Raw genomic sequence first — 23,239 nt, 5'->3', positions numbered from 1 at the left:
CATTAGTTTGGGTTCGGGCGGAAAATTGGAGCCCAGTGAAATTGGCTTTTGAAATGTCGCTGGCTGCAGGTTTTTGGAAAAATAAATCGAGGAAGCAGCGCGGGACCCAAAATGATTTCAACACAGATACGGTTCAGAATTTATTCGATTAGATCGGCTCAATTGAAAATCATAATGGAAATCGACAGGAAAGCTCTGCGAGTGCGGGTTCCCTCTCATGATGACCCCATTTCTCCTGTATAAAGTCGGGCAAAAATAATAAATAGCCATCGGGTTATTGTCCTGGCACCTAAAGCGAGAGGGCGAGAGAAAAATCACATGAAAATTGCCGGCACTCGAGATGTATAAACATACACTTCACAGAGATGGCCTTGGCATCATCTTGGGCAAACAAATCACTCACAAAGGAGCGAGCGCAGTGCACGGAGTGTATAGAGACGAGGGCACAACCTCAAGTTCATAAAAACAAGCCAGCGAATGGCTCTGGGGCCGTGGCTGAAGTGCATAAGTGTATATGAATGAGTGGATCGTATATTATGAGTAGACGGCACATTTAGCACACATTAATAAAACCGCAAGGAACGTGAGTCAAACAAAAGCAACAAAGAAAAGAAATGAGAAGAAACGGTGGGTTTTCGAGAGCCGAAGATGGAGATACCCTAACAGAGACATTGTTACCATTAGAGCCATGGTTAGCATAGCATCTTTCCTCTTTGCTTTGCAAGGATATACCCCCGTGCTAGGGTATTGCAAGAGAGAAATCTTCGACACACGCAGACACGGCCAGCAGCCACAATCACTCATCATAATGAGGCCCAGACGACGAGCAGGGGGCTGTGCGTGTGTGTGTGTGTGTCCTCTAACATTTTTGGCTAGAGTAAATTAATTGAATTCATTATAGCTGATAGATGCATGGCTATATACACCCCCCCTCCCATATATAATATACTCGCCGTAGCCCTCGTGCGGCATAAGCATGTGCTAGAAATAGACGTTTAATCAAATGCCCAAGACAGATATGATATGTGGGCATGTGCGAGTGTGTCTGGGTGGGAATTAAAGTTGCCAAATGAAGTGAATCATGAGGCCACTCACTGGAATGCAAAGGTAACTCATTCGAGAAAAAGTACTCATGAAATATTCCTTGGAATGTTCTAGGAACTTTCCTCAAGGATCAGCCCACACCCAGGGATATCTTTAGCCCAGGAAGATATTCAAATTTTAATCAAAATGGGAGGTTCCATTATTTTCCTTTCGGTTTGCGGTAGTACACACGAATATATCCCCGTGTAGCCACTCAATTTCGATGGCAGCGTTATTATTGCTGTTACAAAATGTTTTCAATGAATATTAAATGTGTGCGCGATTTTAATTTGATTCACCCACGCGTTTCTTTTTATGCCATTCGCTCGTGTGTCATTCGCTTTTATTTTGTCATTACCCAAAAATTTCAATAAATATTGTTTTTTCGCCCACAAACACACGAGTGGAATTAAGAGCCACACACACACGCATACACACGCACACAGGCCCTAAAGAACGCCATCAAGGAGAGCAAGAGGGAGTGCTTCCTGCAGCTTTGCGACTCAGCCGAGAAGGATCCGTGGGGACGTGCCTACAAGACGGTAATGAAGCGAATTCATGGCAGCAACGCGGGGTCGCCGTCTGACCCAGACCAGTTGCGGACGATTGTTGAGGCATTGTTCCCATCCGGGGCTCACGGTCTTGCCAGCAGTGCCGTCGCAAACCAGCCTGCATACTCGGTCGAACCGGTCACGGAGGACGAAATCGTCGCCCTGGCCCAAAGCTTAAAGGCCAAGAAGGCTCCAGGCCCTGATGGAATCCCCAACCGTGCGGTAAAACTGGCGATGGCATACAACCCGCACGAGTTTGCTAAGGCATTCACGCAGTGCCTGCGGGAAGGACTATTTCCGCCGCAGTGGAAGTTGCAACACCTGGTGCTCTTGCCAAAGCCAGGAAAGCCGCCGGACGATCCCTCCTCGTTTCGACCGATTTGCTTAATCGACTCGCTGGGGAAGACTCTGGAACAGATAATCCGTAGAAGACTAGACAACGCCGTCGAGGATGCTGGGGGACTTTCACCAAACCAATACGGCTTCAGGAGTGGGAGGTCAACGGTGGACGCCATAGGCAGGGTAGTTGACATAGCCTCCAAGGCAGTGGAGGGAACTCGATGGAAGGGCGGCAAGAAGGAATACTGCCTGATTGTCACCCTAGACATCAGGAACGCCTTCAATACGGTGAAGTGGGAGTGCATCCTGGACTCACTTAACCGGCGCGGTGTACCCCAATACCTTCAGGAAATCGTAAGGAGCTACTTCGCGGGAAGACTGCTGGAGTATAATACGGAGGCCGGCGCGCAGACTCACGGCATAACGGCAGGAGTTCCCCAAGGATCAGTGATGGGTCCCCTATTATGGAACATTGCCTACGATGGAGTCATGAGATTAGCTCTTCCAGGCGGATGTCAGCTAACCTGCTACGCAGATGATGTCGCCCTGACGGTGGTGGCCAAGCACCTGGACGTCGTCGAAGCAAATTGTGACACCGCAATCCAGCTGATTGCAGACTGGCTCCGCTCTGCGGGACTAGAGATAGCCGCTCATAAAACCGAGGCAGTATTGGTGAGCACCCGTTCGACTGTGGAGACCGCTCACATCAGGGTTGGCGACCAGAGACTATCGTCGAAACGAGCCATTCGGTATCTGGGCGTGATGATCGACACCAGGCTCAGTTTCCGTGAACACCTAAGCTACGTCCAGGAGAAAGCGGCAAACACGAGTCGGGCGCTGTTCCGAATACTGCTGAACACCCGTGGCCCGAAGCAGGAGAGGAGGATTCTGCTGACCAGTGTAGTCCGCTCAGCCATGACCTATGCAGCAGACGTATGGGCGGATGGAATTAAAGTTGCCAGCTACGCTAGGGGCGTAAAAGCCACTCATCGCCTCTGCGCGCTCCGGATCTGCTGCGGCTTTCGGACCATATCCGACGACGCTGCCCTAGTCCTGGCGGGTGTCCTTCCAATTGACCTTCTGGTGCTTGAGGAGAGGGCCGTGGCCGAGGCCATCCGGGCCGGCGCGGCAAGGAGAGACGCGCGCAAGCAGGCCCGTGAAGGAAGCCTCAGAGCATGGCAAAGCCGCTGGGACGGCTCTGATAAAGGACGGTGGACACACCGCCTGATTCCGGATGTCCGATATTGGATCGGCAGGCGACACGGTGTGGTCAATTTCCATTCCACACAGCTTCTGAGCGGACACGGCTGCTTCAGCCATTACCTTTGGAGGTTCGGCCACGAGAACTCGCCGAACTGCTCGTGGTGCGGCGACGCCACTGAAGACGCTGAGCACATCATTTTTCAATGCGGGCGCTTCTCACTTATTAGGGAGGAGTTGTGGCGAGCCGCCGGCGGGCAGCTCACGCCGAACAACCTGATCGAGAAGATTGTGGAAGACCCCATGGTATGGTCGGCCTGGAGCAACTTTGCAGCCGGCGCCATGAAGGAGCTGCGTAGGTGCGAGCGCCGTAGGAACGAGAGTGGCTAGGAGGAACCATGGTCCCTGCGAAGCAATGCTTTGCGGCCGTCCCGCAGAGACCCGGAACTTCCTGCCGGTCTCTCCAACTCAATACAGCTCCCGTCTAGCTTTAGTTAAGTCCCAGGCTTATAAAATTTAATAAAATTAAGAGTTAATACAGAAAAAAAAAAAAAAAAAAAAAAAAAAAAAACACGCACACAGGTGGCAGGAATTTGGAGCAAATTATGCTTAAATACTCTTTGGCACTTCTTCTTGTGAGTATTTCTGAGAAATTCTTTATTTTATTATGCCACCAAAGTATTGAAATGTTATGCCACATGCCTGTGATACCCTCTGCAGGAGAAGGTCTTTTAGAATGCACCAATGGCTGCAGACTCCATTAAATCCCTTAAATTCCACAGAAATAAATGTTTGAAAAATAATTTAATATCCGCCAGAGGATATTCCCAGCTTCGATCATTCCTCTCAGCCTTGGCCAAGATGAAAATTAATTAAAGCCATTCTCGTACGCGTAGATACGTTCATTACGTCGGGTATTATGCCTGATTATTCCCCCACCCCTGCACCTGGCGCGTTCTCTCATTGATTTACCATATTATCCTTTATAATTGGGCCAATCCGGGCGCCTGCTGAATCGCCTTCGTTAAGGAAGATCCGCTTAAATGGGACTATTGTGGACATGCAATTCAAGAACGACTCATTCGAGACATTGACATCCAGGCGTAAGCGAGAGTTTTCCATTGCCATTCAATCTGCGAAGGCAACTGCTACTTAACCCGTTAAGAAAGCATGCCCCACTTGTGTGTGTGGGCCTCTGCCACAAGACACATAAATAAGACACGAGAGTGTGGCGTTGGTGTCTTGTTGGTGCTCCTCGAGTGGGGAGGACAGCCATTTAAGCGGTGGGGCAGAGGAGCCCGTGAGCCACCGGCATTGTGCAGAAATTAATAGGCAACGCGGTGGCTGCAACAGCAGCAGCGGCGGCAGCAGCTCAAGCACTTCAATTAATTAATTGCAATTTGCAAGGCGAAGCATGTCCTGGAGATGCTGCACCCAGCGGGAGGGCGGTCTAGGACGACAGCGATGGCCATTAAATGCGTTTAGCTGCAGCCGCTGTCATCCTGCATTCTTCCGAGCGCACTCATAGGCCACTCCTCCGCCGGCGGAGTGCCAGGTGACAGGATCCCATCTCTCGATGGGCGTGTGCGTGTGCCCCTGCATGTTGACGTGTTATTAACACCGCGTGAATCCAGAGAGAAGTCCGCCCAGATGTTGTCGTCCTTAGATGCAGCCATGCAACGCTGTGGCACGCATAAATAAATGATGGCGATGATGGTGATGCCACAAATAAGATTCAGCATCATGCACGCACAGATTTTCGCATGCCCTCTGCCTCCCCCCTCCAAGAGGATTGTTCACCTGATGGGATTTATGTTTCCAATTTATAGATACTGGAGCTTATGCAGAGATCCTCATGAATCGAGAGATGTGTGTTTGTGGGGGCTAATCGATGATGCCCTCCCTGATGCCGGCTAATGGGACCCCACAGAGATGTCATCTTGATAGCGTATCCCTCTGTGAGTGCCCTCGAAGAGCTATTAAATTTCACCCTAATTACCACAAATCGCCCGCAACTAATTTAATAATACATGCCAGCAAACGGAGGGGCAGCGGGTCGGGCGTGGCAGCTGCATAAACTGGCCTCAATGGCCATTAAAAACTTCTCGTAGTTGGTACATTTCCCCTCCCCTACCCCCTACCCCTTACTGTACACCGTACACCGTACACCGTACCCTGTGCGCACTGTACGGGTGTATACGTATATTTGCGGCAAATTGACGGTTTCATTCTCGGCCAACACAGAAAACTTTCTGCCCCGCCACTCAAAATTGCTCGAAAGTCTCGACAACAATTCGCTCCAAGGAGATTGGGGATGGGGGCGGCTAGGTCTCGACTCTCTGTGGTTGTGACTGGGGGGGAAACACTTTATAGAGGCCACTCGTAACCTCAAAGCGCAGACGGCATAAAACAATTGAACGTGAAAGCGTTTCCCATCGCCGAGACGGGGGCGGGGGCGGGCTCTGTAGGACTGCCAGGGCATCATAAAAAAATTAAGTGACACTCAAACCGAGACACTGGCGGAAGGTGGAAGGTGGAACAGGTCCCGAACAGCAGTGATTAATTGGCCCTCAAGTTCGGGCAGCAACCTTAACAGTATCATTAAAAGTTTCCTCACCCAACACGCTGTCAATGTTGTCATCTTCATTTGGCATTATGATAATAATTGGGCCAGAAGCCAGGCCAGGGCCCCCACTAACACGATCCTGCTGCCAGGTCGTACTGGGGCTGGGCTCTGGGCGCCTCGAGAAATGCCAAAAGTTAGGCCCAGCCTGTCATGCCCTGTCGGAGGGAGGTCTCTGTGCTGGCCCAAAATTGATGGCGTTAGTTGGTGCTCATGAATACGTCACGGAACAAATACGCATAAAACGGCCACTTGATTATTGGGGGGCATCCACGTGGCAGGACGCGGGAGGAGCCAATAAAGTTTAATGAAATTTATATATAAAACAGACAGCCATCGGAGGGTCCGCATGATGAATGGAGTTGTCTTTAATGATTGAAGCATTCCAGAGGGGGTTTTTTTTCGTTCTATTCGATTCGAAACACGTGCCCGAGAAAAGGGTTCAGGCGCCACACTGAGGCTGAGAGAGTGGCCCTATAATATTTTGAAGAGGGTCCTGATATGAGGAACTCGAGGCGAAGATTTTCACTGGAAATATCAGGGGGGTTTGAACTGCAGTTCAACATTAATTGAGGGATAAGAAGGACTTTAATTTGGATTTTAGAAGCGGGTTTAACTGTTCGACAGCAAGGAATTAAAGAGACTATCGAATTTACATAGATTTCAGGGGATAATTTCAGAGATAATCAGATATAAAATTCCCTTAATTTTACATAAATATAACTCACATTTTGCGCCTCTATTTGTGTGTATTTCGGAAGTAAACTGCAAGTAGAAAAAGGTAGATTTTTTATTTATTTTTTACATATCTACAGGTTGTTTTTAATTAATAAATTATCTGGTGAAGTTAATTTGTAAAACTTTAATAATTGCCTTTATCTGTGAAAGAATCTAACATTACTCGTATTTTCCCCGCTAGAAATTTGCATAATTCATTACTCCTTCTCCTCCCAGACCCCACTCCTCTCCCAATCCCCACACCAGACCCACAAAAACAATATAAATACATGTCGAAAATCATGTAATAAATCACAGAGCGCCAAAGTCCTACTTATGGCATAATTTATTTCTAAGCTCGATGCTCTCCCTCTCCCTCTCTCTCTGTCTCTCTATCTCTTTGCATATTTTGCCGATTCCATTTCAGGCTCTTATATTTTTTGCCCCTTTGCATATTGTTCCAATTTCGAGCTTATTATAAGTTCTCCTACATTTTTTTACTCCAATTGTTTCGATTTGCTTGTGCGCTTGATTAAATTTGCACTCAACTTTTCAAAGCTTCATTAATCATCTGTTTGAGCGGGTGGCTGGGCGGCTGGGCGCCTGGGCGGGTGGGGGCCCTGGATAGCCCCAGCAAAAAATATATATAGCATAATGAAACTTTATCCGAAACTTTGTTGTAGTTTCATATGGGGGTTGGGGGAGGGGTTGGGTGTCCGTGCATTTGGCATTGCCAATAATAAAATTTACGCCGCCTTCAGAGCATGGCAGACGGTTGAAAATTATGAGTTTTCTCAGCGATTTGCCATTTTTGCAGTTCAGCGAAAATTTGTTCGCTCTTCGCTCTCTCGCTCTCTTTTGTCTGGCTGCCTGCCGCTCGGAAAAGCTGAAAACTCAGTGCGAAATAAATTATGGAATTTATATAAAAGCCGGCGAGAGTGAATGAGGAGGGAACTTCACTGAGTAATGAGCGCTGTAGTTCATACTTGAAGCAGACGATAGATATCCGCAAAAAATGTTTATAAATTAATTCAAAACTGCATAATCCCCAGCAGATCTGAAGGTTTAAAGATGTGCCACGGCTTTGTGGGCAGAGAGAGCATTTTAATTATTCCATTCCGGGCTGAGGGAAGGGGAGGGGAGGGGGGACCCATGAGAAATGCATGTCGAGTAAATGAAAGTGGTAAATTTTCTCTCTTGGCCACGCTCAAAAACACAAAGGCCTTCATTTATTCATCATCCAAAATGGCGGTCGCGATGGCCAAGACAAAGGCAGAGGCAGAGGCAGACGCAGAGGCCTTTTTAGAGCAGAGCCGCTCATCCCTGCCTGTGTATCTCTGAGTTATTTGTGGCCCGAAGACGGGGAAAGGATTCGAGAACGGATACAAACCATCAGCAGGCGAAGAACAACAAGGACCGCAATGACCAGCAACCGCAGCGCCTCCGGAGCTCTGCCTTGAGTAAGTTTTTCCAGAGGAATCGTCGGAAGAGAGCGTGGGGTGAATGGGTTTTCCTTGTTCATTTAGCAGTCAAACGGAGTTTGCCAGCGTGGAGACATGCCTGTCTCCGTCGGGTTTCCGTTTCCTGTGCCATCTGCAAATTTCATGGCAATATATTTCTGCTTCTGGTGCCAGTGCCAGAGAAGCGATGAAGGAGCGAGCGAGAGCCCTGCCATCATCAGTCATTTTGTCTAAAAGAATATATTGCAATTAAAAGCAGAAAATATGCTTTTACACTGGACAACACAGCCAGCGATGGCTGTGTGTAAGTTTGCCGCTCATCCGCCACCAGCTTCACCACATCCTTCCTCTTTCACTCGCCGCCGCCATTCGTTTCGGTTTCCCCGTCTTTATTTATGAAGCTCAACACTTTAGGACCCACCCACTGCATTTTGACTGCAAAAACTTCAGAGTCGAGGCACTCTCCCCCCCATCCCCCCATCCCCCCAGCCCATTTTCATCTTTATCTTGGGCTTGTTGCTACTGCTGGTCCTGCTGATGTTTTACTACCCGGCCAAGAGCAGAAAATTAAAATTGCTTCATTCTCTGGCCCTTCAAGTGCGCTGTAAGTTACGCCTTGTTATGGTCCGGAGCTGGACCTTCACTCAATGGATAAATGGACGGATTTGTTGGTTGGTTGGTTGCTTGGATGCTCCTGCTGCTGCTCCTGCTCCTTCTGGAGGATGCTGGGCAGTTTTCAGCTCGACACTTTATAAATTATGCGGATGGTAGTCGCAGTGGCACAGGCTTTAATGAAATTTTCATGTTTTGACTACAATCAAATTAATTTTGAACAAGAATCGAGAAAATGTCTTTGATAAAGGGGAAAGAGAGGCGGCTCAATATTTTATTTAAGCCAACACTTCAATAAATTCCATTGTACTCTCGAAACTCCTGACACAAAAACACGCTTGGACATAATTAAATAAATTCGAATTCCACGCGGAATAAATCCATTTATAAGCGAAACTTAATTTCCATTTGTGTCACCTTCAGGATTCGAAAACTTTAAAAGTTTTTTAGTGAAAACTTGCCCTGTAAACTAGCAACTGCAATTTGATTACCTTTCATCTCGCAATTGGAGGCGGCTTCAGGGTGCTTAAGGGAGTGCTTTCCTGAATACGACATTTGCCAGTTATCTGGTCACTCCAGCATTTTCATAAGCAAAACTTTAGCAGAGCATTAGTTTAGCTCCACTTCCAGTATATCTTTTAGAAGGCTGAGTGGTCGTTGGCGTTGTCGTCATCGTTTCAGAGTCATTTCAGGGGCCAGCACAAGCAGCTGAATTTTTCATTAGAAAACTTTTTATGCACTGAAAGAAACAAACAGCACAGCAAAACAGGAGAGAGAACAGGAGAGAGGGAGGACACCTGACAGTGGGAGGCAGTGGATTCCGGCGGAGCCGAGAATGAAAAGGAAATGAAAGCTTGAAAGTCATTTGCCGTTCGGTAGAAATGTGTAGCAAATGTTTAAAAAGAGGGGCCTCCGAACAAAAGGCATCGGGCCGCGACTGAATTGTGTGGGTGTTCTGGCAATTTTATAAAAGCTTTGCCAGTTATGCTTGAAATTTCCACCGAACAGAAGGAGGGGTGGGTTGGGGAGGGGAGGGCTCCATTCATGTCATTTGCCACACTTTTCACTCAAGACAATGAGTGTCATCACGAAGGCATCAAGTTTTCATAAGAACCACGCATGCTGAATCTCTGATGAGTTTTCTCAGATACTCAGGCCTCGCGGCAACCCTTCTCCCGCGGAGGACCCTCTACAAAGGAAATTCCCGGCCCTTTCTTATGAAAATTTTATTTATATGCCACAGTTTTATGAAGCGTGCAGAATTTTGTCAGACGAAAAACGTTTTTAATACAAAAATTTATTCGCCGAGCGGCCAAAAGTTTTTTTTCGCTCCTCACTTTTAATGAGAAAAACGGAAAACGCAAAACGGAAATAATTCCCGATAGTAGAGAAAAGTTTGCAAAGTTTTTATTCGTGATTTTGATTAAAATCCGCGAGTACTCGTAAATTATTGATGCGATAAGAAGATTGTTCTAATGGGAAAGTTCTGCGAAAAAGATTTGTCTTTTGCAGCACGCAAATATCAATCATACGCCGGGTGTGCAGCTGTTTGCGATTCAAGTGCAAAAACAATTGGAACAAACACGGGAAAAATTACTTTTAAAGCCCTGCCAGAGCACATACATGTGTAGCACTTAGTCGCCCAATCCACCCCCCCCCCCCCCCCCCCCCCCCCCCTCAAAACACATCATCTGCTGCTGCTGCTATTCCCCTTCAAAGTCGGAGAACTCTCAACGAGAATTTAAAGACAACCTGACATATGGGACATTTGTATGCTTTCGAGAGAGAGAGTGGAGAGCTCTAAACAAATCACATCAGTGCAAATAAAATCCAACACAGTGGCGGGGCACAAAGGCAACCGCCAGCAAATAGAGAGACGCACACAATCCCAGTGTCTACGCTCTGACAGAGCCGCTAAGTAATTCCATATTTTATTTGCCTTTGCCGGGAGCCAAAAGAGAAAGGATTCGAAGGGGGGGAACATGGCAAGTGTTTGGCGCATTTGCACGTGAAGGAGGAGTCCTGGTCATGTCCCGGGCCCAGGTAGAAAGCAACAAAAATTAAGCAAGGGAAAAACTTATTTAAAGGGATTGCAATAAAGTGCCTGGCATATTGGGATTTGTCCCTTTTTTTTGCCGTCTTCTATTTTTTACCTGCAAATATTTGGCATTTCCCAAATGAAAAGATTTTTTTCGCCACATGCCAATGATGGGCCTAGGGCCCGAGACCCCATCCGTCAGTCGTTTTATGTGCAATTCCCTCAAGTGCTTTATTTGGCCCCGAAAAACATGTCGAGGGTCCGCCCTCACAGCCTCGTCGTTAACTCTTTCTGGCTTCGTTTGGGGCTTCTGTGCCCCCCCCTTAAACTGTTGCATATAATTTATTGTAACTAAAAGTTTTCCAACCGAAATGGAAGAAAGGAGTCGTCCCTTTCCGTTTCGTTTTATATTTTGTCGGTCTCTTGTGTATAATTTGATGGTGCCCTGAATGGGGAGGGGGGTATTGGCATTTGAAATTCTGTCTCTGCTTTTGGAAAACCTTCGATTGTCAGCAGAGACCTGGGTTGGGTCTAATCCAGACACTAAGCTGTGATTAGTACTTGACTTTGCTTTGAGTTTTTCTCCATGGAATGCCAGTTTTCTTGCCATTTATTTATTAATTTTCGTAGCCAAGCAACAAGCAATAAGCAAAGGTGATAACTACAGCTGCAGTGGGCCCCTTCAACGAATTCCATATTTTAATGACAATATCTAATTAGAAATAACCACATTAAGGCGTCAGACAGGAAAATGTGCGCCGAAGGGCCGTCATAATGAGTGCGTCGACTTGCGGCAATAGCAAAATTGTTGACATTAATTAAAATGTCATTTAAATGAAATATACAACAGTGAGGAATTTCACTCTATTAAGGCAGACAGGCATGTTTCCTGTCCCCTGCCCCCCATGCCCCATGCCCCATGCCCCACACAATGCGAGAGAGACACAAGTGTAACGAACCAAAGGACAACATCTCGACGAAGGCAGACTCCAAGAAGGCAACAGGGAAAAAAACAAGAAAAGGCCAAAGGGATGCGAAATGTGTGTGAGGGACTGCGAATGGGAATGGGAATGGGAATGGGCAGGGGATATTACGAAGAAGAATGCATGGAAAAGCGCTCCATTAGGGTAATGAACAAGTTAACAGGCGCATATTTTTCATTTTTTTGATCCTCTTTTTATTGTTGCTGAGGGAAAAAAGAACCAATTTGCCGGGTCCCCGACTTCCGTTTGAATTTTTAATTTCAATTGTTTAGGCGGCGCTGAGGAGGCCTTGGAAAAAGTCAATATGAAAATGTCAGCAAATAATTATAAGTAAATTAATGAAAATTGAACAGGCCCCAATCCACCGAAAGAGGAGGAAAAACCGAAAACCGAAGTCAATGGAGTGTGCAAAATGGTTTGCAATTTGTTCTCGAGTAAATAGCTACATGGTCATTATGCTGGCGACTCATTTGCAAATGGCTCAAAGACCAGGCCAGCCCAGACCGGAGCCGCCCTCTGCTTTTGGCCTGCTTTTGACTTGGCATCAAATTGGTTATTTTGTTTATTTTTCCCGTCTCGCCAGAAGTTCTGCTTCTTGGGGGCAAAGCTCTTTGAGCTGATTCAGCGGGAAAAGATTAATGATTTCGCATTGGATTCGCGCTGGTCTTTGGAAAACATTCCCCCCCCCCCACACATTTCCTGCGGGGCAGCCCACCCCTTGGGGGTTTTCTTTAGTCTGGCTGTCTGGCTGTCAGGCTGTCTGGCGACTTGCGTCGCCTTTGACTTTCATCCAATAAAATGAAATTAAATAAATTTTTGAGCCAAATCTTATTTGCGTATTGTCGGCTTTGTCATCATCAATAGGTCCCAGGACTGGTGGCAAGATGGTGGCAGGGAACTGAGGTTTATTTATGGCAATTGTTGGCGAACATTTTCTAAGCCATTTACCCTTGGACTTTATGTTCGAGTGGATGATTAGAAAGTTAAACAGGGCCTAAAAAACATGACCTTAAAGAGCACGGGAAACCTTTCGCTTGTATCGGAAATGTATTTTGTGTAATTTGTTTATTTTGTGTATTTTGAGTGCCTTGGAATACAAAATTCAAACCAATCCTGGGGTATTTTTCATATGCCCAGCACAAAAATCTGCCAGATGGAGTTCAAATAACACGAAAGCAAAAATTTATTGAAAACCCCAACAAAAATGAAGGACTCAACGAGGAGAGTACCCTGTGGAAGAGTCCCCCACTCACCCCATTGAAAATCCTGCAGGGTATGCAAAATTTTTGCAACTAACTCTCCTTCAAAAAATACACAAAAAATGTATACATTTTCCAAAAAAAAAAGAAGAAAACTATTCACTATGCCCCACTTTTGAGGCGGTTGCAAGTGTGCTGGGGCGTGGCAGTAACAAAAAATTCATCATACGCCGTGTGGGCCATCGAAAAATATTGGAAACGGAGAAGGGTGGCAGGACTCCGAGTGGGGGGAGGGCAAATGCAAATTGTTTTTGGCTTTTCAGCCGAAGCAAGCAAACGTGTAAGCAGTCCGAACCCATTCAAAAACCCATCAGAAGCCGAAAACTGGGCTCAAATTGGATGCAAATGTATACAGAATGCCAAATAAAATGGGAATAACATCCAGTTTCATTTACAAATCGGAACAGATTAACTTTACGTCAATTTCGGTGTTTATATAGAGCGAAGATCCTTAAAGACAAGTCATTGAAGTGTAAGGCCTACAGGAAATCTCTCGGCTTAATTGAATTCCAAGCTTTTTGTTCACTTTTTAGGGGAGAACCACAGAAGGAGAAGGATTTAGGAAAAGGTGGAGACAGAGTGTGAGCAAAAGGTAGAGAAACCGCAATCACAACGCCCCAAAGTCGGAGCCAGGCTGGGGCCTGTCGTCGTTTCGGTGGTAATACAAACGACAATTACAACCTGCCTTCGAATGAACGTACAAACAGATGGACCGCAATTTGATAGGCCACAGAGGAGCAGAAAGAGACGGAGATACTCGTGTAGGGTAGAGAAAGGAAAGGGTATATGCGTACTAGGGGCAAATCTGTGCGGTTAAACGCAAGTGTCAGCTGCCATTTTTGTGGAAAAAAGAACCAAGCCAGAGAGACAGGGACAGAGACAGTATCAAAGAGAGAGTCGGAGAATAAAGTGGAATATGCAAAAGGCAATAATTCTTGGAGCAAGTGTAACAAGAAAATAAGGGCAATGGCAATGGCAGTGACAGTGGCAAGTGCAGGGAGAGACGTAATGAAAGCTGAAAGAAGCGGACTCTGCTGGAAATTGTGCAAGATGTCAGCATATGCAGTGAGGAGCCATAAAAAGTCGAGTCCTGTACTTTAGTAATGGACCATGGACCAAGGACAAAAAACCGAGAGGCAGAGACACGAAAGGCGAGCAAAAGAAAGGAAAAGCCGTCCCAAGAAGTGGGAAAACGGATTTCCATAAGGCCAGAAGATAGATGACAGTTTGCCGGCCCCTTTTTGCGGTCCACCTTAGATTAGTGGCTCCGATAAGAAAGGGGGAGAGCAAAAACATTAAGACAAAGCTGCAGTTAAGCAAGTCTGTTGCATAAGCAAATTGAACGAGCAGGAGCTGCACCAGATCCCGGCAACCAATCAGAGACGGCACAGCCCAGCCTCCATAAGTAGAGTGCCGCTCCATGTGTGCCCAGACCTGCCAAGACATTCTCAAGAGTATTAGGAACAGAATCCAGTGTGCAGCAAATGATCAACCATGGACAAAAGCTGACGTACGACAACAGGCCGGGCCGCTGGCCCCTCGGTAATGCCTGCAAATCGCCTGATTATGGACTTAGGGCCAGCCAGCCCCCACACACACATCCTCGCCCTGCCGCTGGACATGGATGTTGTTGATGAGCCAGGACCCGGCGCAGAGCAAGTGGCTCCATCGCTCAGCACTCATGTTGAGTTCTGTTGCTCAGCAGGATTTGCATGGCATTGCAGCCTTCTGGCCCGTGTCCTTCTTTTTATCCTTCCTTGGATTTCTTGCTGGGACTTGGCGCCAGCCAATGGCCCCCACAGCCATGTACAAATCTGTGCCAGACATCCATGTACATGTGCACGTCCATGTACACGTATTTGTGTGCGTTTCGGGCGGACTAAAATCATAGTCATGCCCATGAATATCCCTAACTGATTACATGCTAGAAAGCTTATAAAAACAAGGACAGACCCAGCGACAATGGCACAACAGCTGCTCCGAATGCAGGCTAATATCCATTGGGTCTGGGTCCTCGTCCTCGTCCTCGCTCCTGTCCCTGGCATCTCTCTGTCTTGACTTTTCTCTAAGCCAGAGTGCAGAAATTTTGTTCGCTCCCAGGAAAATGCAGCTGCCGGGCTTCCTTGGGGCTGAATTTAAAATAAATAAATATATTCGGTCGAACGGGCAGAACATCAACAAACGGCAAAAGCTGAATATTGATACGAGAAATATATTAATTAATATACAGCATAACAGAGCAGGCTCGAAATTGGATTTTTAGTTTTGGGAACTCTGTTATTTTTTGGTCTTTTTTCGGAACCAGAATCAGCCAATCAGAGCTTTGTAGCTGTGGAAATTCTCTGCCCAAATTGTATTAAATTCTGAGAAATATATTACTACAGAGTTCGTAGTTCATAATATGGCAATTGATGTTTTCCCGCAGAGCTAATGGTGCATTCTTTTGCAATTAATTTGCTACAGAGCCCAAATTGTGGCGCACCGAGAGCTTTATTTAATTTCAAGGCAATTAAATGCCATTCGTTTTGTTCTTATTTTGCGGGCGAAAAGCCCGCGAAGACTTGCGCGGGCGCCACTCGACCGCCGAATGAGTGGCGGGGCACTCGAGTGCCAAACCACTTTGCCCACAATTACGCGCGTTTAATGAACGGCAATTGGGCGACCACAACAAGTTGAAAATTATGCCCCATAATGGTGGCAGAGGCAGGCCGATGACGATGACAGGGAATGAATGCCACTGACAGGTGGCTCCAGCTCTGGCTCTGCCGCTCACTTCGGTTTTCCCCCCTTGTCTTTTACACCCACACCCGCCCACACATGGCCTGTCGCTTTCAGCGCGGCCAAGTCTTTGAGGACCGAGTGCCATAATGTAGCCAATTAATTATTTGACCAGACTCCGGGCCGCAGGCGCATTGACTGACAGCTGGCCGTATGATTATTGTTCCCAGAGAGAGTCCTGCATATGCTGCATGTCCTGAAGGCCGAGTCCTGCATCCGCCATTCTGCAATCATCCTGTCCTGTTGAATCCTTGGCGCAGTGCGTGATTTATATTTTTAATATGGATTGCTTTCATTATGCATTTTTCACAATTTTCTCTGCACTCTCCCTGGGTCCCTGCCGCTGCTGCTGCTGCTGCTGCTGCTGTTGGCGCGGTCAGTAATTGTAATTTCTGTTGTTTAAAAATTTATGACCATCAATGCCGCCCGAAGCTGCTGGTCCTCCTGCTGTAGGTGAAGCAGCACCAAAGGACATGGATCCACCACCCCCAGTGTGAAGTGGGTGCAAAAGTGGCGCAAAAATAATTGCATTTTCCTCTTACCTTATGAGAAAATTGAAATTGCATATGGGGCAAAATTCGCAAGGAAAAGAGACCGAAAAAAACTGAAAAATATATTAAGTGCAGGACAGTTCATTGGTTGAGGGGGCGGGTGGAGCGGGGGAGGGGGAAAATTCGGCAAGAGAGAAACTGTTGATTTCAGCACACGCCTGGTATTAATTAAGAACCGACTCGAGCGCCGAGTGGACCGGGGAAAAGCATCTGGAAAATGGGGGCCAAAGCCCTGAACTTTCCGCACAAGTTACTTAATGTTCATGTTCCCAGATCCGTGATCCTAGTTCCCTGTTCCCAGGTACACTCTCACTTCATCAAACTTATTAAATCCTTGGATGATTCGCTCGGCGGATAAGCCGTTGCCTGTTAACATCATTAGACGCTCCCTGTCTATCGGGTCGCAAAAGTTTCCCCTGGGCAAAATCAAAATAAATAAAATCGCATAATAAAAATTGAAGTGTGCAAAGTTTGCGACGTGATAACTATGTGTGCCAGGGATTTCCAGCTAAACTTCAACCATATTCTCGGGCTCTGCGCTGGGGTTGGGTTGGGTTTTGGCCAAGGACTTTCGACATAGTTAACGACGTGCGACAGGTGAGAGCGAAAACGCTAGGGGAAAAGCACAAAAAATCTCAATAAATTGGCAGTAAGCGCTAAGCAGACAATTACTTGGGGATTAGCGTCACACTTGGGGAGAACTTGATGGGTTGGGTTGGGGGTGGGGGGAATCGAATGCGATTCGAACGAGAGTTCGAACGAGAAGAAGGAAAATTATGATTAAATTGCATGACTATTCTTTTGCCTGTATATCCACTGATTGTTCAAAGTTCTTTCTCATGTTTTTCCATATATTATCTTGCAGGTGCTCCCCCCTCAGCGACCCCGCCTCGGACCCCACTCAAAGGTAATTCAATTATATTCTGTGGATCCATTCCGCTTGACCTTTACAAATGCATTCTGCAGTCCGAATCAAACAGAGTCCTGTGTATTTCTTTAGTCCCCTGTCCAAGTCTTCACTTGCTTCACCCCTCCCTACGCTTTTGTCCCCGAATAGTGCAGAAAGAGAGACTATTTTCGCTCTTTATCTCGGCCATGACATGATTTATGTGCAGCTATTTTATCTGCTATGTGCACACAGAGTAGAATATTCGAATATTTTGCCACAAAAGAAGCCGGGTCCTGCTGTCCTGCTGTCCCGCTGTCCTGCTGTCTAGAGCCAAAAACACAAAGCCTTCCAGCGTTTCACCTTCTGCAATACCAAGATGCAGCACACGCTGAGCTCCTCTGTGCGGTTGCATATGCACTAAAGTCCATATTATTTAAAATATGCATAAATTGGACTTTAAAATTTCAACCTGAGGCAGCTGCCTAGCCCTCCCCTCCCCGCCCGCCTGTCCGTCGTATGCATTTTCCATACAATATACATGTATATCTGTGCCCCAGAGCGTGAGAGACTTGATATGCGAAAACTTTGGGCAGCTTAACATGCTGCTGCCTCAGGGGCAGCATTTGTTGTCTTTTACCCAAAGAGCAGGGTATTATAAGTTTGCGATGGAGTCTGTCATAAATACAGGCAACCTGTGATCCAATGAAAGTCACGAAACAGTTGAGTAGTCTATGGACATATTTAAAGCTTCATTGTTTAGAGATTTGCATTCAAGACCAGCCTTCGAGTACGAGTATCTCTAGAGCCGGACTCTCTATCCCGCTGCTGCTCAACCGATCAAAAAACCATACTTTTCGGTAATTACAGTTTTCCCATCTCAACTTTAACTACTTTTGGGGTAATTAAACAATGTCCGGAAAGTTTATTAATTCTTTTGTCAGCCTCTGTTTTTTTCCCCCCCACCACCAGTACTCGTTTCACTTTTTTGCATAGACTTGCCGCCTGTCTCGGCAGTCAGGTGTTTTTGCTGGGGCGCTAAAAAAACTTCCACAAGCACACACACACATCTATAGATATATATATATGTATATGCAGAGTGTATGTGTATGTGTGTACAATGAACGTGTAATGCGAGATTCAAGCATAACTTTTTGGGACTCGCACAAAACCCAAATATAACCAGCATGAAATATTTGAGGTAACGACTAAAAGATACCCGTGATAGGGTGAAAGTATTTCCTGGGAATACCCATATTATGTACAAAGAAGTAGAGAAAAGAGTGTGTTTAATAGATAGAAAATGATCTAAGAACAAATCTGGGTAGAAAGTGGATTCCATGGACCCCTAAAGTTGTGGCTCTACAGCCTCTCCCAGGCCTAAACTGTGAGCACTTCCCATAACTAGTCTTTGTATACATTCTGCCTGTTTCTAAGAACCAATCTGGGTAGAAAGTGGATTCCATGAACCCCTAAAGATGTGGCTCTACAGCCTCTCCCAGGCCTAAACTGTGAGCACTTCCCATAACTAGTCTTTGTATACATTCTGCCTGTTTCTAAGAACAAATCTGGGTAGAATGTAGAATCCATGAACCCCTAAAGTTGTGGCTACAGCCTCTCCCAGGCCTAAACTGTGAGCACTTCCCATAACTAGTCTTTGTATAGATTCTGCCTGTTTCCAACAACATACCCACCTGTTCCACGAATCCAGGGTACACACTAGTATTATACCCAAAGGGCTGCAATGCTCGTTCTGGAGCTGGGATATTTTTGTTTTCCTTCTGCAGGGCACACACACACACATGCAGGCACTCGAGAGATTTTGGCATGTGGCATGTGGCATATGGCAATGTATATATGACAACGACTACTTTATGGCAGGTGGGTCGGATGGGGGGCTGCCTCTGCCGCTGCCGCTGCTCCTTTGGCGGCGTACGTTGAGTTGTGTGGCTTAACGGGAATAACAAAAGTTCCTTTTTGCTCACTAATCCATTTGCTTGCCCCTCACGCATTAAATGCATTAAGTTTTTCCCAGCGAAAGTTTTCCACGCTATTCCACGGTTTTTCTTTATATTTTTTTAAATTGAATTGTATGGGCGGCAAGCAGCTGTTCGTGGGCGTGGCAGGCTCTTTGTTTGCACTTGAAACTACTCGTATTTGCACACTGCTCGGCACGACTCGCTCTGCCTCGCTTCCGGGTGCCCCAATGCGGCAGTGGGTTTGAGTCCGTGTCTGTGACTGTTTCATGTGGAAAAATCTAATTACTTGCCTGCTGTTTAACCAGCTCCGTGGTAAAGGGACGGGTAAAAGGACTCAGACAGCTTCCTCTACAAGCACACACACACATACATATGCGGCTATATTTTGTTTGTTTTTATTACTGGCAGAGTGTGCTACGTGGCGTATGCGTAATATATGCAGCATGCGCCTACGTGGACACGATGGGAGCGGGCTGGGGGGAGCCTTCCGCTCTCGGGAGATACATTAAGTGCTTATAATTGGAACGAATGCACGCCCTGACTTATGATGTTTACACATGACTTACAAATTGTTAGCGTCGTTCGACTGCTGCCCGTGCATCTGGCAGGCAGCGATGCGGTGGCGCTAATGGCCATGGCTTGGAGCTGCCACGTCTGCCCCGTCTGCCACTGGCAGCATTTGCCTTGGATCGGCTTACCTCAACATATTTGTCATGCACTTGAGCACGTCGCCGTTTGCGGTGCGGCTAGGAGCTGTGGATGCTGCGGCTGCAGCGCACGCGGGAGGAAGGAAGTGCGATTCAACGGAGAGTGCTGCAGCCGTGACTATTAGCGCCGTAATCCGAGCTTAGCTTGCATTCAGCATGATAATCCAAAGAGGAGTAAGAGCCTTCCAACGAGATGCTCTCGATATTCTGTACAGATTTATTGGTATGCTTTTTTGGAAGAAAACCAACCAGTCCTTTCCTGTTGCATGCCCCCATCGAGTACTGCAGCGAAAAAGTACTTCTCGCCAATTAAGCAAATGTTGTAGGCCTTCCCCCGACTGAGTCCATAATCCATTCTCCTTTGTGGAGCGAAACTTCAGAAAGTCCACAGCATAAAGAAAAGTCGACTCAAACGGTCGGAAAAAAGTATTTCTCGGAAAGTTTGCGCAGAAATTCCATTGAGATCAATTTGAGAAAATTGCATTTGCCAGAACTTCCTCAAAGTCCGCGGGAAAAGTCGCCGACAGGCGCTTTAAAATTAAACAAAATTCATGGTGCCAATTAGCAAAGTCTTAGCCACGCTGCTGGGCGCAAGGTATTACGAATTCATGACTTCCAATTATTAAGTATACGCACTGTGCGACGTTTGCTCTTTGTCCGCGCGTTGCCTGCGACGAGAAGCCACACGAGGCAAGTCCTGGACGATATATCAAAACATTTTAAGCTAAATTTAAATTAATTATAGCAGAGTTTCGCTGCCAAGGCAACGAACGCCAGCTTCCAGCGGGAAAATTAATTACATGCAATAGCAACAAAGTCGCTGTTTGATGGAGAGCTGCTGGCAGGCTCCACGGGCACTCCTGCCACTGCTGCCCCAAAATCAACACTCAAAGCAAACTCCGAGAACCAAGATTGGGGGCGGGAAAACAAGAAAAAGCCGGCAAATTACTTTGCAAAGGGACCATACACTGGGGAAGGGACTTAAAAAGAACTCGGGATAGGCACTCACTCCGCCAGGACGCTGCGACGCTGCGACGCTGAGTGAATGTTGTCAAGTGCTCTGTTTATTTTCGCCCTGCATCAACATTAGAAATCAATTAATTTCGCTTTTATGCCGAGGGGAAATCAATAAAAATCAAAACAAATGTTGCGCACTTCCTACTTTTTATTGTCCTTTTTGGCAAATTATTTCAGCCTCAATGGCTTTTCCGACGAAGGTCTAGCATCAATGAATAATTGAATATTGAATATATGTATTTCTTTGGCTGAACTTGAAATTTTCACAGAGATTTGTGTTATTTAATTTACTTATTTAAAAAATATTTAATAAATCAATGGAAAAAATTAAATTGAATTGATTGAAAATCCCCAGCTGTTATCTATTTTATCATTTTGCTGCATTTATATAGTGTCAATTAGTGTCCATAAAAATGCTTCATTCGGTTATATTTTTGCTTGATTTGCTTTGCGAGTATTTTAAATTGAATCTAGAATAAATTGCTTACCGAATTGTATCGTTTTTCTGGCTGTATTCGCAGAGGTAATCCGAGCTGTCCGTGTTTTAATGCCGTGCATTTAATTAAAGCACTTAATTCACCTTCGCACTGACACACTCGCACTCGCACTCACTCACAGATGCAATATTGTGGCATCAACATTTGTATGCTCTACGCAGGGGCCTTGAATGTTGCAAAAGCCCAAATTAAGTAAGCATTCCTCTATGTTGGATGATGGGATTAATTTATATTTCGCTATTATTTTAATGCATGCTCAATTAAGCGAGACCAGATCCAATCGTATTTTGTGGAACTGAGAACTGGGTGGCACACTTTAATGCATTTATGCCATCGATTTATTGCCGTTTTGAAACTTTGCCATTTGCTATTTATTGCATTTCATATGCGCTCCGCCATTTTGTTGTCAATGAAATTTGCTTTAATTTTCGATCAGAGTGCTATTTTTTCCGCCGATTAACACAGATTTGGGTCTAACACCAGACAATCGCAGTTCTGCGATTATGGATTGTGCATAGATTATAGCCGCAGATTTTAATGGCAGACACACACAAACACACACACACACACACAGTCGCATACACAGATGGTCGGGCTGCTTTTGATTAATTTGAATCACTTTTTGTTTTGCCTTTGAATATATTTTTGTCATGCAAAATTCTATTATAATTTTTTTGTTGATCCCACAAACTATTCGATTGGTTAATTTGATTTATTCGCAGCATTCATCTGGCCGGGGAGTTCACTTTTTCATTCGGTTGTACAATGAAAAGATATAATCGTTTAATACGGAATTTATTGGGGCTATTTGTTTGGTTATTTATTGAATTTCTTTTGATGCTCGCGCCACTAATAAATTTCGAAAAATCTCTATTGTGATTCTTGATTTGTGGAATATTTATTTAAATTTTTTGGTGTATATTTTGATGAGTTCACGAAGTGTATTTTCTTTTGAAATTTTGATTTATTCTGTCTCGCATTTGCATTGGAACTTCATTAGTATTTTGATTTGTGTTTCGCCTTTCAACTGCCTTGGCAATATCCTCTATAGGGCCACAGAGCCCCTACCAGGACTGCGGCCAATGCTAATTAGTGGACCGGAGTGCTGCCACCGGTTTGACATTTAATTTGAGGCACGACCGTCCATCAAAAGCGGCTGTGGGCGGAGGTGGAGGCGGTGGCGCTCTGGCAACAAGTCAAGCACTAAACACACACTTTGTGGCGCTCCGTGTGAAACGATTTTTGCCACTTGCTCTCTCCTTCAATTTAATTCGATTTGGCTTTGATTATCGCCGAGCTGGACGCTGACAGGTCTGTCAATTATGGGACACTTGAGTTAGCACCAATGACGGGGAAAAAGCAAACAGAACGGAATATTCGCCGGTAAATCACGACGATTGCACGCGCCTCTGTGGAGTGTGGAGTGGATGCTTGGGACGACACGGCCCCTGTATCGAGGATGGTGTGTGTTCTGCACGCTAACAGCAACGCCGCCTGACTGACGATGGGATGCTGGCGTCAACGGCGTCGGAGTTGCGGCATCCAAAGCCAACAGCCATCCGTATCTTGGTCAATGTTAACAGCCGAGTGCCGACAGTCGAATTGTTTGTGGATTCCATTGGGCAGTGCGCATGTCGTGGCTCTCCCTGTTCTGGGCCGATTCCCTTCGGCTGACACACATTCCGGCCGTGTCTGGCGTATTGTTGTAGGTTAGTGCCTCGCCAACCTTAAAGCCGACTCGGGGATCGAAGTGAGGCCAGTCCCCAGTCCCTGGGTGCATTACTTAATATGCTCGGCACCTTTGCCAGGATTCATTTCATGCTCCCGCTCTCGCTCTCGCCCTCGGCTTGGACTTAGCATGGCATAAATGATTTATATGGTGTTAGCACAAGTTTTCATTCATCTTTAATTCAGGCAGGCAGGCAGGCAGGCCCTTAGCCCACAGAACACTAAGAGCGA

At 46.1% G+C, this 23,239-nt stretch overlaps 1 protein-coding gene across 1 annotated transcript in view; it reads right to left on the bottom strand.

The window, feature by feature from the left end:
- The window catches only part of LOC108163840 (putative neural-cadherin 2), a 116,948-nt gene extending 94,184 nt beyond the window's left edge, over positions 1 to 22,764 (bottom strand). Inside the window, exons 1-2 of the mRNA XM_017299353.2 lie at positions 21,272 to 22,764; positions 6,525 to 6,561 (exon numbers count right to left, since the gene is read on the bottom strand). The gene's annotated coding sequence lies outside the window, so the exon portion shown is untranslated. The remainder of the gene's footprint in view (positions 1 to 6,524; positions 6,562 to 21,271) is intronic.
- Positions 22,765 to 23,239: the final 475 nt, after the last annotated feature.

Source organism: Drosophila miranda, chromosome 4 (assembly GCF_003369915.1).
Source record: "Drosophila miranda strain MSH22 chromosome 4, D.miranda_PacBio2.1, whole genome shotgun sequence".
Classification (NCBI taxonomy): Eukaryota; Metazoa; Arthropoda; class Insecta; order Diptera; family Drosophilidae; genus Drosophila; species Drosophila miranda.
The sequence above is the reverse complement of the archived record's forward strand: the minus strand, read 5'-3'. Positions and strand labels throughout refer to the sequence as shown.